Source organism: Chiloscyllium plagiosum, chromosome 3, assembly GCF_004010195.1.
Source record: "Chiloscyllium plagiosum isolate BGI_BamShark_2017 chromosome 3, ASM401019v2, whole genome shotgun sequence".
In the NCBI taxonomy this organism is placed as follows: Eukaryota; Metazoa; Chordata; class Chondrichthyes; order Orectolobiformes; family Hemiscylliidae; genus Chiloscyllium; species Chiloscyllium plagiosum.
Window position 1 is genome coordinate 33,357,367 of NC_057712.1, and position 17,793 is coordinate 33,375,159.

Genomic DNA, 17,793 nt, shown 5'->3' on the forward strand with positions numbered 1-17,793 from the left:
GAGGCTGAGGGGTGACCTTATAGAGGTTTATAAAATCATGAGGGTAAGATAAATAGACAAAGTCTTTTCCCTGGGGTGTGGGAGTCCAGAGCTAGAGGGGCATAGGTTTAGGGTGAGAGGGGAAAGATATAAAAGAGACGTAAGGGGCAACGTTTTCACGCAGAGAATGATATGTGTATGGAATGAACTGCCAGAAGAAGTGGTGGAGGCCAGTACATTTGCAACATCTAAAAGGCACTTGGGTGGGTATATGTAAGGGGCAACGTTTTCACGCAGAGAATGATATGTGTATGGAATGAACTGCCAGAGGAAGTGGTGGAGGCCAGTACATTTGCAACATCGAAAAGGCACTTGGGTGGGTATATGAATAGGAAGGGTTTGGAGGGATATGGGCCGGGTGCTGGTAGATGGGACTAGATTGGTTTGGGATATCTGGTTGGTGTGGACCAGATATGTGTGTGTTTCTGTGCTGTATATCTCTATGACTCTATGACTCTAAACAATCGAAGGAAGATATTGCCCAAGTACAACCAGAACATTACCTACCCCACCAGAAGCCTAAACATTTTAGACCACTGCTACACCACTGTGAAGGATGTCTGCTGCTCCATCTCCCGCTCTCATTTTAGGAACTCTGACCAGAAAACCGTGTTTCTTCTCCCGGCTTACAGGCAAAAGCTCAAGCAGGAGACACCGTTGCAGATACAGGTCCAGTGTTGGTCAGAAGAGGCAGAGGATCAACTCCTGTGCTGTCTAGAATCGGCTGATTGGGCCATGTTCAAACAGTTCGCAGGTATCTTGGACAAGTATGCCACCACAGTCACAGACTTTATCAGCAAGTGTGTGGAAGACTGCTACCGAGGAAATCAGTCCAGGTGTTACTCAATAGGAAACCCTCGATGAATCAGGACGTACAGAACCTGCTAAAAACCAGGTATGGTGCCTTCAGATCAGGAGACCCACTCAAATATAAGGAATCCACAATGACTTTGCACAGCCATTAAGACAGCCAAGGACCAATACTGATCCAAACTAGAGACCCAGTCAGACACCCGGCGACTATTTCAAGGACTGAATGACATCACAGGTTCTAAAAAGAGACAGTGCAAGATAGCAGATGACACAACCCTCCCAGATTGTCTCAATGCCTTCTATGCTTGCTTTGAACAGAATTTCGGCGGAGAGGTAATACCTATTCTAACAATCACTGCATCAAAGGTCAGATCAGTTTTCCTTCATGTGAATCCAAGGGAAGTGATGGGACCAGACGGAATATCACGCCCATGTACTCAGAGCATGCACAGATCAACTGGCAGAGGTCTTCTCGGTCATCTTCAACCTGTCCCTGCAGCAGGCCACAGTCTCTGCCAGTTTCAAAAGGGCCAACATCATCCCTGTGCCTAAGAAGGCTCATGCAGCATGTCTCAATGACTACCACCCAGTGGCCCTAACTTCGATTGTCATGAAGTGCTTTAAAAGGCTGGTTATGGCATTAATCAACTCCAGCCTCCCCACAACTCGTGACCCACTCCAATTTACCTATCGGACCAACAAAACACATCAGATGCCATGTCACTTGCCCTTCACTCCTCCCTAGAACATCTTGACACCAAGAGTAGCTACGTAAAAATCCTACTCATTGACTACAGTTCAGCCATCAATACTATTATCCCCCCAAAACTGATTACTAAACTTAGTCACCTTGGACTAAGCGCAGTCTCTGAAACTGGATCCTCAGTTTCCTGACCCACAGGTCACAATCAGTGAAGATTGGGGACAATATTTCATCCTCACCAGGGGTGTGTACTCAGCCCAAGACTGTACTCACTGCGTCCCCATGACTGCGTCACCAAATACCAGACTAATGCCATTTACAAGTTCGCTGAAGACACCACTATAGTCAGTCGAATCTCAGATGGCAATGAAACAGACTACAGATGGGAGGTGGAAGACCTGGAAAAATGGTGCACTGAGAACAACCTAGCTCTCAATGCCGGCAAAACCAAAGAACTCATTATTGACTTTCGGCAAGATGTTACTCATGCCCCCCACCCCCCCTCACCCCACCCCACCCTACACATTAACAGCAGAGGTGGAACGGGTGGAGAGTGTCAAGCTCCTGGGAGTGGTCATCCACAATAAGCTTTCTTGGACTCTTCATGTGGACACACTGGTTACAAAGGCCCAACAACGTCTCTTCTTCCTCAGGCAGCTGAGGAAATTTGGCATGTTGGCAAATACCCTTGCCAACTTTTATACGTGCGCCATCGAGAGCATTCTGTCTGGATGTATCACTACTTCGTATGACCTGTACTGTTCAAGATCGGAGACGGTTACAGAGAGTGGTGAACCCAGCCCAGACAATCACAAAGGCCAACCTCCCATCTATAGAATCCATCTACCAGGCTTCATGTAAAGGAAAGGCTGCCAGCATTCTCAAAGATCCATCCCACCCTGGCAATGTTTCTTCCACAACCTCTACCATCGGAGAGAAGGTACAGAAACCTGATCACACGCACCAGCCAGTTTTGTAACAGTTATTTCTACCCTACTGTTGTTAGAATACTGAATGGACTCACAAATTCTTAACATTCCTCTCTACCTGTTTTTGTTTTGCTGTTGTATACCTATTATTTACTTATTTATGCAACTTAACTATGTGATTTGCCTGTATTGATCACAAGACAAAGCTTATCACTGTGCCTCGGTACACATGACAATAAATTCAATTCAATTTGATTGAATTGAATTCAATTTAAAAAATATAAACCATAACTACTAAGTTGGCTTGGAGCACAAATTTTTTAGAGCAAAAAGACGGTGCTATTTTCTGGGTCTGTAGATTGCAAAGGAGAAAAGATGGCCTTTCGTAGAGTGATAAGCTCTTCCTGTCAGATGTGGGAGTTTAGGGAGAGATTCCATTTCTGCAGATGATTATATCTGCAGAAAGTATCTTTGTTTGAGAATCATATCAGATCGCATGGATTGGTTGGAGTGGCAGTTGGAGGTAATGAGGAATTTACAAGAGTTAGGGGGTGTGATGGATGACAGTTATAGGAAGGGAGAAAAGCTGCAGATACAGTCAGGTAGATGGGTTAACTCCAGGAAAGGTAGGAGGGGTAGACAGGTTTTGCAGGAGTCTCCTGTGACTATCTTCATTTCAAACAAGTATGCTGTTTTGGAAAATGTTGGGGTGATGCACTTTCAGGGGAACGTAGCACGAACAGCCAAGTTTTTGGAAGCAAGATTGGATCTACTATAATGTGGGGTATGTTAGGTTCCAATGATTGATTGTGATAGGGGACCCGCTAGTCAGAAACAGAGACAGACGTTTCTGCGGTCAGCAGTGAAAAATCCGAATGTTGTGTTCAAGAATATCTCAGAGAGGGTGCAGAAAGTTCTCAAAGAGGAGAGGGACCATCAGGAGGTCAGTGTACACATTGGAACCAATGACATAGGAAGGGAAATGGATGAGATTCTGAAGAGACGAAATAGAAAGTTAGACAGGAATTTAAAAAGGAGGTCCTCGGGGTAAGTAATATATGGATTACTCCTGGTGCTATGAGCTAGTGAGGGTAGGAATGGGAGGATAGAGCAGATAAATGCGTGGCTGAGGAGCTGGTGCAGGGGAGAAGGGTTCACATTTTTGGATCAGTGGAATCTCTTCTGGGGTAGAAATGACCTGTACAAGAAGGCTAGATTGCACCTGAATTGGAAGGGGCCTAATATACTGGCAGGGAGCTTTGCTAGAGCTGCTCGGGAGGATTTAGACTAGTAAGGTTGGGGGGGTGGGGGGAGGTGGGTGGTTGTGGTGATACCCAGGGAAATAGTGAGGAAAGCGATTGATCTGAGACTTGTACAGTTGGGAAAAGAAGTGAGTCAAACAGTCAGGGCAGGCAGCAACAAAGCAGAAAACAAGGTAGGATTGATAAATTAGACTGCATTTACTTCAATGCAAGGGGCCTAACAGGGAAGGCAGATGAACTCAGGGGATGGTGAGGAACATGGGACTGGGATATCATAGCAATTACAGAAACATGGCTCACGGATGGACAGGACTAGCAGCTTAATGTTATAGGATATAAATGCTTGGGAAGGATAGAAAGGGAGGCAAGAGAGGAAGGGGGAGTGATGCTATTGATAAGGGATAGCATTACTGCTGCACTTAGAGAGGATATTCCTGGGAATACAACCAGGGAAGTTATTTGGTTGGAACTGAGAAATAAGAAAGGGATGATCACCTTATTGGGATTGTATTGTAAACTCCATAATAATGAGAAACAAATTTGTAAGGAGATCTCCGTTACTTGTAAGAATAATAGGGTGGTCATGGTAAGAGATTTTAACCTTCCAAACATAGACTAGGACTGCCATAGTGCTAATGGTTTTAAATGGAGAGGAATTTGTTATGTGTGTACTAGAAAATTTTCTGATTCAGTATGTGAATGTTTCTATGAGAGAAGGTGCGAAACTTGACCTACTCTTGGGAAATAAGGCAGGGCAGGTGACTGAGGTGTCAGTGGGGGAGCACTTTGGGGCCAGTGACCATAATTCTATTAGTTTTAAAAGAGTGATGCAACAGGAGAGACCAGATCTAAAAGTCGAAATTCTAAACTGGGGGAAGGCTAATTTTGACGGTATTTGGAAACAACTTTCAAAAGCTGCTTGGGGGCAAATGTTCACAGGTAAAAGGATCTCTAGAAAATGGGGAGCCTTCAAAAAGAGAACAAGAGTCCATTATATTCCTGTTAGGGTGAGAGAAATAACTGGTAAGTGTAGGGAATGCTGGATAACTAGAGAAATTGAGGTTTTGGTTAAGAAAAAGAAGGAAGTATATGTCAGGTATAGACAGCAGAGATTGAGTGAATCCTTAGAAGAGTATAAAGACAGTAGTATACTTAAGAGGGAAAACAGAAGGGAAAAAAGGGGACATGAGATAGCTTTGGCAAATAAGGTTAAGGAGAATCCAAAGGGCTTTTATGAATATATTAAGGACAAAAGGGTAACTAGGGAGAGAATAGGGCCCTTCAAAGATCAAAAAGGCAGTGTTTGTGTGGAGCCACAGGAGATGGGGGAGATACTAAACGAGTATTTTGCATCAGTGTTTACTGCAGAGAAGGGCAGGGAAGATATAGAATGCAGGAAAAAAGATAGCAACATCTTGAAAAATGTCCATATTGCAGAGGAGGAAGTGCTGGATGTCTTGAACTGCGTAAAAGTGGAAAAATATCGAGGACCTGATCAGGTATACCCTAGAACTTTGTGGGAAGATAGAGAAGTGATTGCTGGGCCTCTTGCTGAGATATTTGTATCATCGATAGTCACAGGTGAGGTGCCGGAAGACTGGAGGTTGGCTAACGTGGTGTCCCTATTTAAGAAAGGTGGTAAGGAAAAGCCAGGGAACTATAGATGAGTGAGCCTGATGTCAGTGGTGGGCATGTTGTTGGAGGAAATCCTGAGGGACAGAATTTTCATGTATTTGAAAAGGCAAAGGCTGATTAGGGATAGTCAGCATGGCTTTGTGCATGGGAAGTCAGGTCTCACAAACTTGATTGAATGTTTTGAAGAAGTAACAAAGAGTATTGATGAGGGCAGAGCAGTAGATGTAATCTACATGGACTTCAGTAAGGCGTTCAACAAGATTCCCCATGGGAAACTTGTTAGCCAGGTTAGATCTCACGGAATACAGGGAGAACTAGCCATATGGATACAGAACTGGCTTGAATGTAGAAGACAAAGATTAATGATGATAGATTGCTTTTCAAAGTGGAGGCCTGTGGCCAGTGATGTGGCACAAGGATTGGTGCTCTTTTTCATCATTTATATAAATGATTTGGATGTGAACACAAGAAGTATAGTTAGTAAGTTTGCAGATGATACCAAAATTGGAGGTGCAGTAGACACTGAAAAAGGTTACCACAGAGTACAAGGGGATCTTGATCAGATGGGCCAATGGGCTGAGGAGTGACAGATGGGGTTTAATTTAGATAAATGAAAGATGCTGCATTTTAGAAAAACAAATCAGAGCAGGACACTTGATGGTAAGGTCCTGGGGAGTGTTGCTAAACAAAGAGACCTTGGAGTGCAGGTTCATAGTTCCTTGAAAGTAGAGTCACCGGTAGATAGGATAGTGAAGAAGGTGTTTGGTATGCTTTCCCTGTTGGTCAGAGTATTGAGTATAGGTGTTGGGAGGTCATATTGCAGCTGTACTGGACATTGGTTAGGCCACTTTTGGAATATTGCGTGCAATTCTGGTCTCCTTCCTATCAGAAGGATGTTGTGAAACTTGAAAGTGTTCAAAAAATAGTTACAAGAATAGGGTTGGAGGTTGGAGGATTTGAGCTTTGGGGAGAGGCTGAACAGGCTGGGGTTTTTGCCCTGGAGCATCGGAGGCTGAGAGGTGACCTCATAGGAGCTTATAAAATCATGAGGGACATGGATAGGGTAAATAGACCTTGGCTGGTGAGTCCAGAACTAGAGGGCATATCTTTAGGGTGAGAGGAAAAAAATATAAAAGGGACCTAAGGGACAACTTTTTCATGCAGAGAGTGATGCATGGATGGAATGAGCTGTCAGAGGAAATGGTGGAGGCTGGTACAATTATAGCATTTAAAGGGCATCTGGATGGGTATATGAATAGGAAGGGTTTGCAGGGATATGGGCCAAGTGCTTGCTAATGGGATTGGATTAGATTAGGATATCTGGTCAGCATTGGACCGAAGGGTCTTTCTCCGTACTGTGCATATCTATAACTCCATGACTCTATATAATAAGTAAAGTATATAATGGGGATCCTGTAGATATAATATATCTGGGCTTCCAGAAGGTATTTGATACAATGTCGCACAAAAGGTTAATTCACAAGGTTGGATCATATGGGATTAGAGGTAATTTACTAGCTTGGATACATGACTAGAGTCAAAAAGAACTGCAGATACTGGAATCTGATAGCAAGGTGTAACTAGTGGGGTGCCACAGGGTTCAGTCATTCATCCCCAGCCATTTATGGTCTACATTAATGACATGGATACGGGGATAGGAAGCTCTGTAGCCAAATTTGTGGATGACATGAAAATAGGCAGGACAGTAAATTGCAATGAGGAATTAAGAACCTTACAAATGGATATAGGTGGGTTAAGAGAGTGAGCCAAAATGTGGCTGATGGATTTTAACATGGAGAAGTGTGAGGTCATGAATTTTGTTCAAAAATTGGAAAAGCCACTTATTGTCTAAAGGGGGAGAGACTTTAGGATGCTCTGGTGCAGAGGGATCTGGGTGTCCTCATTCATGAGTCACAGAAAACTAGCATCCAGGGGTTGTAGGTTATAAAAAAAGTGAATGGAATGTTGGCTTTCATAGCTAAAGGAATAGAATATAAAGGTAAGGAAGTATTGTTGTAATTATACAAGGCTTTGGTGAGTCCGCACCTAGAGTATTGTGTACCGTTTTGATCCCCTTATTTGAGGAAAGATGTAGTGGCATTGGAGGTTCAAAAGAGGGTCACTAGATTCATCCCAGAGATGAGAGATTTGTTGTATGAAGAGAGATTGAACAGTTTAGGCCTCTACTCTCTGGAATGTGAAAGAATGAGGGGGATCAAATTGAAGTGTTCAAGATGATAAAAAGTATTGATAAAATAGACGTGGAGCAGATGTTTCCTCTAATAAGGCATTCTAGGCTGAGAGGTCATAGTCTTCGGATCAGGGGTAGTAAATTTAAAACAAAGTTGCGGAGAAACTATTTCTCCCAGGGTATTGTGAAACTGTGAAATTCATCACCCCAAAGTGCGATGGATGTTGGGACGGTGAGTAAATTTAAGGAGGACATACACAGACTTTTAATTGGTAATGGGTTGAAGGCTTATGGGGATGAGGCAAGAAAATGGGGGTGAGGAGCATATCAGTCATGAACGAATGGCAGAGCAGACTCGATGGGCAAAATGGTCTAATTCTTCTCCTCTATCTTATGAATTTATGGATGACAAACACATGCAAACAGAGAGACAAAGTGTGAAATGCTCAGTGAAATTGCAATAATGAGAAAAGAAATGTCAATGGACTTGATAGCAGATGATAACTAAGGCCCAGGTCAAAAGTATCACGGGCTATGATGTGAAGATGAGAAGAAATAGCAGAAACTCTGACCATCATTTCCAAATCTTCACTTGTTGTCAGTGTAGAGCCAGGAGACTCAACAACATTGTGTCAATGTTTTGAAAAGAGAGAAAGTAATCTGAGTAATCACAGGTCAGTGAGCCTTATCTCAACGATGGGAAAAGACTCTGAAGGACAATGAGATGTCCATTTAGAAAGATGTGATTTAACCACAGTTGGTTTATCATAGATTTAAGGAAAGATCATGTCTGACCAACCTGATCAAATTTTTGGGGGGAGAAACAAGGAGGGTAGATGAACGAAATGTATTTGATGTAACTTCTATGGATTTCAGCAAGGCATTTGGTAAGGTTCCATAGGGGTAGCACAGTGGCTCAGTGGTTAGCACTGCTGCCAGGGATCCAGGTTCGATTCCAGCCTCGGATGACTGTCTGTGTGGAGTTTGCACATTCTCCCTATAGCTCCCTGGGTTTGCTCTGGCTTCCTCCCACAGTCCAAAGATGTGCAGGAGAATTGCCCATAGTGTTGGGAGCATTAGTTCAGAGGGAAATGGGTCTGGGTGGGTTACTCTTCAGAGGGTTGGTATGGACTTGTTGGGCTGAAGGGCCTCTTTTCACACTGTAGGGTAATCTAGTCATGATTGACTGTTCAAGAAAGTAGAACTCCATAGAATTCAAGGGAGAGTGGCAAATTGAATCTAAAATTAACTCAGAGCCAAAAATAAGGGTGTTTTTGCTGTTCCCTGGGAGATTTCACAATAATTAGTAAGGGAGCTCTGTTACTAATTAATGTATCAATGATTTGAATTTGATAGCATTGTGTATGGTTAAGAAGCCTGCAGATGATGAAAGAGTCTGGAATTCATACCAAGTGTTGGAAAGTGAGATTTGGTTGAATGACTCTTTGTCATTGGCTGTTGACACATTTGACCAAATGACTTCCTTCTGTGATCTGAATGTCTATGATTCTAAGTCACATTGAATAAAGGGTCATGTACTCTTACATATAGCCAGGGATAAATACACTTACATATGTAACTCAGGGGCAAATACATTACACATGTAAATAAAGGACATATACTTTCACACATATGACCAACAGACATACATATGTCACTTGTAATAGAGGGGCATATATATTTATAAGCATGCACTTAACCAAAGGGCATACATTCTTATCCATGTAAAAAATGGATATGTGTTCTCACCCATGTAAAAGATGTATTTAGCAGTGGCTGGAACTGTAACATAGTACAGCATGCACTATAACACATCTATATGTAGGGTACATATTCTAGCCATGTAAACAAGAAATGTATAATCTTACTCAGTTGTAATGGATTCATATGTAAGTACCTGAGGAGAACGTATAAAATGCAAGTACCCAAGGAGTGGTGACTGAAAAGCATATGCATTTTGACATAAAATTGAAGGCCACATACTGTTGAGTATGCAAGAGATGGATATATACTCTTATCCATGTAATCTTATATAAGAACCTGGGGAGTATTCACTCTTACACATGCACTTGAGCAATACATACTCTTTTACATGTAACCAAAGATATGTACTGTTGCATATTTATTCAAGGTACGTGTTCTCATACACATGTACCGAGGAGCATGTACCTTTAAACATGTACTTAGGTTATGTACTTTTGTATGTAAAACAGTAAACTTGAGCATGACTACTTGCATGTGACACATAATATGTACTGTTACAGAGGTAACCAAGTGGCATGCACACACAATGATATAACACTGGGAATGTATTTTTTCACAAGTCACCATGCAGCATTTAGTCCAACACATGGAATTGAGTTCTCTTTTGTACATCCCATTGACCTCATGATGTGTACGCGGCATTAAGGTTTATTACGGCAGACATTTTGCTTGAGGAGCATTCTATTTCTATTGTTAGTTAAAAAAATTAGGAATTGTTATCTTCTCAATAGAATTTTTGTTTGGCATTCTCTGTGGGATTCCTTTCTTTATAATTTAGAATTGAAGGCTATTAATTTCTTTTGTTGTCTGATGTTGATTGCTTCACAATTTTATGATTTGAATATACTGGTTTGAAGCAATTGCACAGATTTTTTTAAATATACTTTTCCAGTTAGCCTTACAAGTGGATGCATTGTAAATGACACACCACTGTTCAAACAATAGAGGAAGAAATCTGGTAATTACAGACCAAACAGTCTAACACTTGTTATGAAAAAATTTTAAGAGACAGTAATCCATGAAAAAAATCAACTCTTATTTGAAAAAAAAATGGCTTTGTTAATGACATTCAGCATGGATTTTTTAAAGACAAACTGTGCTGGATTATCATGGTTGAATTGTTCAATGTTGCAGTGGAGATGGTTCAGGAAGATAATGTGGTTGACGTATATTTTGATTCTCAAAAGTGCTTTGATAATAATTAGCTGACTAATTTTTACCAAAATCGAAATTTATCAGATTAGATGAATATTGACATCTGAAGAAAATGGCCTCGGACAAGAGCTGAGAGCAATTGTGAGTAATTATAGAGCCATAGAATCATACAGCATGAAAACAGACCCTTTAATCCAACCAGTCCATGTCAACCATAATTCCATACTAAACTAGCCTCACCTGCCTGCACTTGGCCCATATTATTCCAAACATTTCTTATTCACAAACTTACCTAAATGTCTTTTAAACCATATCCATCACTTCCTCGGGAAGTTCATTCTACATATGAACCATTCACTGCATAAAAAAACTAGCCCCATATCGTAGTACAATCTTTTTCCTCTCAACTTAAAAATATGCCCCCCAGTCTTGAAAGATCCCATGTTTTGCTTTTTGAATTGAAAGGAAATATTCAGAGGTGGTAGGCCTGGTATTACTCCCATGAGTCACAATGCAAATATTTGTAGATGGAATAGAACTCAGAAATAAAATAAACAGTTAAGAGAATGGAAACAACATGAGGAGGACTTGGACAGACTTTTAGATTGGGCAGGTATGTGACAGCTGCAATTGAATACATGTGGAGTGATATGTTTTGTTGGGAAGATTGAGGAGAGGCAACATTACCTAAATGCAGTCATTCTAAAGTAAGCATCTGGAACAGAGAGACCTGGGTTTATGTGAACACAAATCAGTGAAGATAACAGAAGAAGATATGTCTCCTTGGCTTTGAAAACAGAAGCAAAAAAAAATGTTCAAAAGCAAAGGAAGTAATGCTAAACATTTGTAAAACACTTATTAGGTCTCAGCTGCAGTGTTGTGTTCAATTCTCAGGCAGCATTTTAAGAAGGGTGTCATCAAAGAGGGTGCAGACAAGATGTACTTGTAAGAGTTATATTCAAGAGTTGGTTATGATGATTTGTAATGTTACTTTTGCCTCAGGTTATGTTTAATATCAACCTTAAATTTGGAATCCTGATCATCCTGAGACTGGAAGGGTTAGCATTTGTTGTTGGACAATCTCGCTGTTAAACCATATCAATTTATTTTCACTTTCAGGAGTCCATGATGTATGTGAGAGCCTATTGTACTTGTGCAAGAATTTGTCATTTAAATCTGACTTTTAAAGAGACTGGTCAATTTTTATTCATACTTACAGGCGCATTTCTATTAGAAGGAAAATGTCATCCCCACTTTAACATTTCACATGGCAATGTTAATTTGTGATTGCATATCATAATGTCTGAGCACTTCTGCTCTTCATAAGTGCATAACTTATCAATAAAGTTGTAATTTTTAAAGTGATTTGGACATTCTTGCATTTTAATTTTAGGTGGACTATGTAAGAATGGTTGAAGATAGAGCAGTGTGGTATATCATGACAGCAGATCTCCTGGTAGGTGTAGCTGTAATACAAGCAGCAGCAGCAACAGAATCTTGGTTCAATTGAATCTGATTAGATAACTCTCATTCTTATGGAAATGTCTCCCAAAAATTTGAAAATATAATATTGTGTGGGTGATGTAAATGATAGACTGTCTCTATCCTATAAGAGCGATTTTGCCAATAATACTATAGTTGATTGGAGATATTGTTTGCACTGCTTTCAAATATAAATTGAAGGAAGTCAGGGAAATTTTGAATTTCACTTGTATATTCTTTCCAGATTTTTTTTTCATCCTTCAGAAAATTGTTAAAGTGATCAATTGTTGCTCATGTAAGTTCCTTCTTTGTTTATTACTGGTTGTGACAGGAATGATCTAAGGGGTTATCAGTTTTAAGCTGTGACATTAATGATGTAATAGGTTGTTTTATATCAATTTTGACCATAGTAATGTAATGGGTCATCTGTTATTAGTTGTGACAGTCATGATGCATGGTTGTGGGAATTGTCATTCACTGTCCTTCTTATTCCTTGGCTCTCAACATGCTCTACCAATGTCATTTTCATGTCCAGATGACTTGTGTAACTTCTTGTTGGACTAATCCATTTATTTTGACAGGAAACAATGTTAATCTGACTAAAACCAAAATCCTCCAGCCAGAAACTTCCAATTGTAGCTCATGATAAACTATTTCATAGTAAGACACTAAGGGCATTTGGTAAAAATGATGCATGTATGGACTTCAGGCATGCAACCTTTTGTCAAATCCATTATCACGGTGTGCCAATCATGGAGTTAGTTAATGTTTAAGTGATTATTGGAGTGCTGAACAAGTGGGCTGTTTTGTCCTGGATATTTAAAAAGCTTCCTGAATACTGTTACAGCTGCAATCATCCAGATAAGTGGTACATTTGGACTATATTTACCTCCTGTGGCTTTCAGATGCTGGAAGGATTCGAGGAGTTAGAAGCTGAGTTGCTTATAACAGAATTCCTAGCATCTAACATGTTCACGTATCTATGGTATGTCAAGGAGATGGTGGTGCAATAGTATCGTTACTGTACTACCAATTTAAAGACCCAGTTGATGTCTTTGGACCTGGGTTTGAATCCAGCATGTGTGGAACTTGAATAATTAACAAGTTGGAATTGAAAGTTCAATGATAACTGTGAAACCATTGTTAATCTTGTTATAAAAACCCACCTCGTCCATTAATACTTTTTACAGGAGAAAATCTGCCTGCCTCAGCAATGACTTTCAACTGCTTGTGGCCTTGTGACATCAGGTCAAACCTGGGCAAGGAAACCTCCTGCTCATGCAGAGCTACTACAACACTGACATTAGATAAGATTAGATTCCCTACAGTGTGGAAGCAGGCCCTTCGGCCCAACAGGTCCACACTGACCTTCCGAAGAGCAACCCATCCAGACCCATTCCCCTACATTTACTCCTGACCAATGCACCTAACACTACGGGCAATTTAGCATGACCAATTCACCTAACCTGCAATCTTTGGACTGTGGGAGGAAACCGGAGCACCCGAGGAAACCCACACAGAAATGGGGAGAAGGTGCAAACTCCACACAGACAATTACCCAAGGTGGGAATTGAACCTGGGTTCCTGGCACAGTGAGGCAGCATTGCTAACTACTGAGCCTCCGTGCCGCCCGACAATGTGGAAAGTTGCCAGGTTTGTCATGTACATAAAAAGTACGGGACCCAATACCCAATACCCAACCCAACCCAACCCAACAAATTACTGCCTCATCAGTCTACTCTCGATCATCAGTGATGAGGGGGAAGGTGTCAACAACAGTGCTATCAAGCTGCTCTTCTCAGCAATGGTCTGTTCACAAACATTCAGTCTGGGTTTTATTGGGGTCATTCAATTTCTGACCTCAGTACAGCCTTGGAACTGAATTTCAAAGGTGAGGTGTGAGTCACTTATGTTGACATCAAGGCAACATTTGACTTAATCTTGCAACAAGGAGCCCTAACAAAACTGGAGTCAATGGGGATTGGGAGTGGTCAGGGGATATCTCTCTGCAGGTTGGAGTCATACTTGACACATGGGAAGATGGTTGTGGTTGTTGGAGGTCAGTCATCTTAGCTCCAGGACATGTCTGCAGGAGTGTCTCAAGGTAGTGTCCGAAAGCAATGACGTTCCCTCCATCATGAGGCAGAAAGTGGGGATGTTCACCAATGACTACACAATGTTCAGCACCATTTGCGACTCATCAGATTCTGAAGCAGTCCACATTCCAATACAATAAGACCTGATACTATCCAGACCTGGGCTGATAGGTGATAAGTGACATTCACACTGCATAAGTGACTGCAACCACCATATCCAGCCAATACCATTTGACATTTAATATCACAATTATAGCTTTATCCCCAGTATCAGCATTCTCAGGGTTACTATTGACCTGAAACTGAATTGGACTAGCCATATAAATGCTGTGGATAGGATAGCAAGTCAGAACTAAGGAAAATTGTAGTGACTAACTGGACCTCTTGACTCCCCAAGGCCTGCCCATTATCCCACCACACCTGCAAAGCATACGTCAGGAGACTGGACTGCTCCCCACTGGCCTGGATGTGACTAGCTCCAACAAAACCCAAGAAGTTTGATACCACCCAGGACAAAGCAGTCCATTTTATTGGCACCACATCGGCAACATTCACTTCCTCCAACTCCAATGCTTAGTAACAGCAATATGTACCATCTACGAGTTGCACTGCAGAAATTCAGAAAGCTCCTTAGACTGTACCTTCCAACTATATGACTGCTACCATCCAGATATACAAGAGCAGCAGATATCATTCTTCTTAATCTTCTAAACTCCAACGTGTACTTGCCCAACCTACTCAACCTTTCCTCATTAGAAAATCTCTCCATACCTAGAATCAACTTAGTGAACCTTCTCTGAACTGCTTTCAATGTCAATATTTCTTCATTAGATAAAGGGATCAAAACTGTTCACAGTATTCCAGGTCTGGTTTGACCAGTGCCTTGTATAGTTTTAGCAAAATCTCCCTACTTTTATTCTCTTTAGAGTAAAGGCTGACAGTCCATTTGTCTTGCTAATTACTCATTGAATTTGGATGTTCTCTTTTGTGATTCATGCACAAGAATGCACAAATCCCCCTGCTACAGCTTTCTACAGTATTTCTCTATTTAAATAACATGCAACTTTTCTATTCTTCCTGCCAAACAGCATAACCTCTGTCCCCGTTTTAACACTACCTTAGATATATTGGAACAAAATTACTAACTTAAGTGCAACATTTAAGAGGCATTTGGATGGATATATGAATAGGAAGCACTTGCAGGGCTGGGTACTGGCAGGTGGGACTAGATTGGGTTGGGATATCTGGTCGGTATGGATGGGTTGGACCGAAGGGTCTGTTTCCATGCTGTACATCTCTATGACTCTAAGTATATTCAAACAAGTGAGTCTTTCATTATTTTACCTGTCAGAGACCCCTCAACGAAAGCTGCCACTTAGAGCTCAATCTCCATTTCCACAGCACTGTTGCAAACCCAGTCCAATGGTGAAGTCCAATAAACTGTGAAAGGTCCCCAATATTAATAATATACTGGATTTGATGTTACATGCTGAATTTCTCCTTCTGAGCACTTTTCCCAAGCATTTCTCTGTGCTCGGCAATCAAAAAACAAGTCCAGACCGTGTTTATTCCCTAGTCCACCTTCTAGCAAAACAGCCAGTTCTTGCATACTTTTCTACTCTCCTTCAATTGCTTGTTGCTATGTTCAATTTACGCTTAATGGTATGGTTTGGAGATGTCATTGGTGTTATACAATACAATTCACCCTTGATATCATTAGAGCAGATGATCAAAGCCTTATAAAGGCATGCACATAATATTTGATGGCTGCAAGCTGATTATATAGGTGACAAAGTTTACAAGTCATTATATAGGTAAATAAAAACAAGTAGAAAACAATTAACAATAATGTAATAATTGAATGCCAGAAGAGTGAGATTACTGCTGAAGCTTTGGATGACCACGCCTTAAATATGTCCCACTGATGGTACTAAATACAGAGTCCCTAAGTTGTCCACTTTATGAATGAATTAATTGTGGCTGCCAGTCATGACAGTTTCTTGCTGACAGAAGTCATGGTACACTGCTGCCAAATGTGAGCTAACCTGTCCATACTGTGCAAGGAAAGTCTGCAGTTTTTCAAGTGTCACATGCAGAGTTATCCTACTTAATCGGTTAGTAATGTTGTACGAGATTATCGCCTACCATTCTTTAATTTTGTACGTTTTATTTCTAACTGCATCGTAGATAATATAAATTTTGCGCTGACATAAGTTGATAGATGGTTCCTTTCTCTTGTCATTAAGATTGACAGTGTGAGTGCAAACAAGTGATTCGGACCAATTTTGTGAATGTTTGCATCATTGAACAGTAACTTTCTCCATATTCAAGTACACATGCTTGGTTGCAATGGTTCAAAGGTCGGGTTATAGAAGGGTCATACCAGACCATCTAGCCATTGTTCACAATCATCCATTTGTTGGGTTTAATTGTCATAAGCTAGCCATTTACCATAAAATACAAGTGACATGATGGGGGGAGCAATAAACTGGCATCATATTTCCCGCAGGGAACAATTTAAAATCATAAAGGTAGGATTGTACACTGCGTCATTGCAGTTAATTTGTAATAAATTAGGCTTAAGCTGTTAAATTAGCATGTGTGAGATTAATTGATCGTTTCCAAGACAGCAGGTATCTGGATAGTAATGAAGTGGTTAGTTCATACCATTGTGTCAAACCATATAGCTCTAACAAACTACAGTGCATTCAATTAGCTTCAGTATTAAAATCCCTGGGTATGATATGTTTCTCAGATGGTGCTATTAGCAAACTCCCAAATTATGTTGGTAAAAACCAATTTGCTAAAACTAATAGTTTAATCCATACAGCAGATAATTGAGTAGGCTCCCTAGCCTAGTTTAGCAAGCTTTTTGTACGGTCTCAATATCCACAGAACTAAACACACTGATCCCAATCCCTGCTCCACCCAGAATGTGATGTCTACATCTCTCCTACTTCATCTCTGTAATGTTAACGGTGTATGTAGAAATCAAAATAGGAGGGGAAGTTAGTTCCATGGGTTATTTCTATTGTTACGGTTGACATATTATTTAGTTTAAACACTCAGATACATGTAAGATACAATCACTGGAGATGGGATAACAGTACAGTCTTTGATAGACCCTCATATGTGGCCCACCCATTGTATTATCCTTGGCTGATAACCCATTAACTCTAATATTTTGACATAGTACCCATTCACTACTTTGTAATTTTACATTAGACCTCCTTGTGTATGAGGGACAATGGGCCAGTGCTTCAAACCAGTCATACTCCAGCTAGCAGTGTTCGTCTCATTTAATATATTGCAATGAATTAAAGGTTCCATAATGTTCCACTTGATTATCTGTAGGATAACTTGGGTGTCCACAATGCACAATAGCCATGTCAAATTAACTAGTCCCACGAGATAGGTACATGTACTGTTGCCTGTATACACCATAAGCAACCACCTGCAGTTCGTATTTGGTGAACAGCCAAAACTGTCGTGAGTTCTGTTTCTAGAACTCCATCTTCCAAATCCCCTCCCAATGTGAAGGTGTACAGGTAATGGCAGATCTTGCATTACACAAGGCTGGAAGAAAGGCAAAGCAGTCATCACATCACCAATCTGCTGGAACAAATGCAATTTCTGTACTTCATTTCATGTCTGATACATCATACCCACATTTATCCACAACTCTATCTTTTTTTCCAGTGTTTTTTCCAAAGATAAACAACAA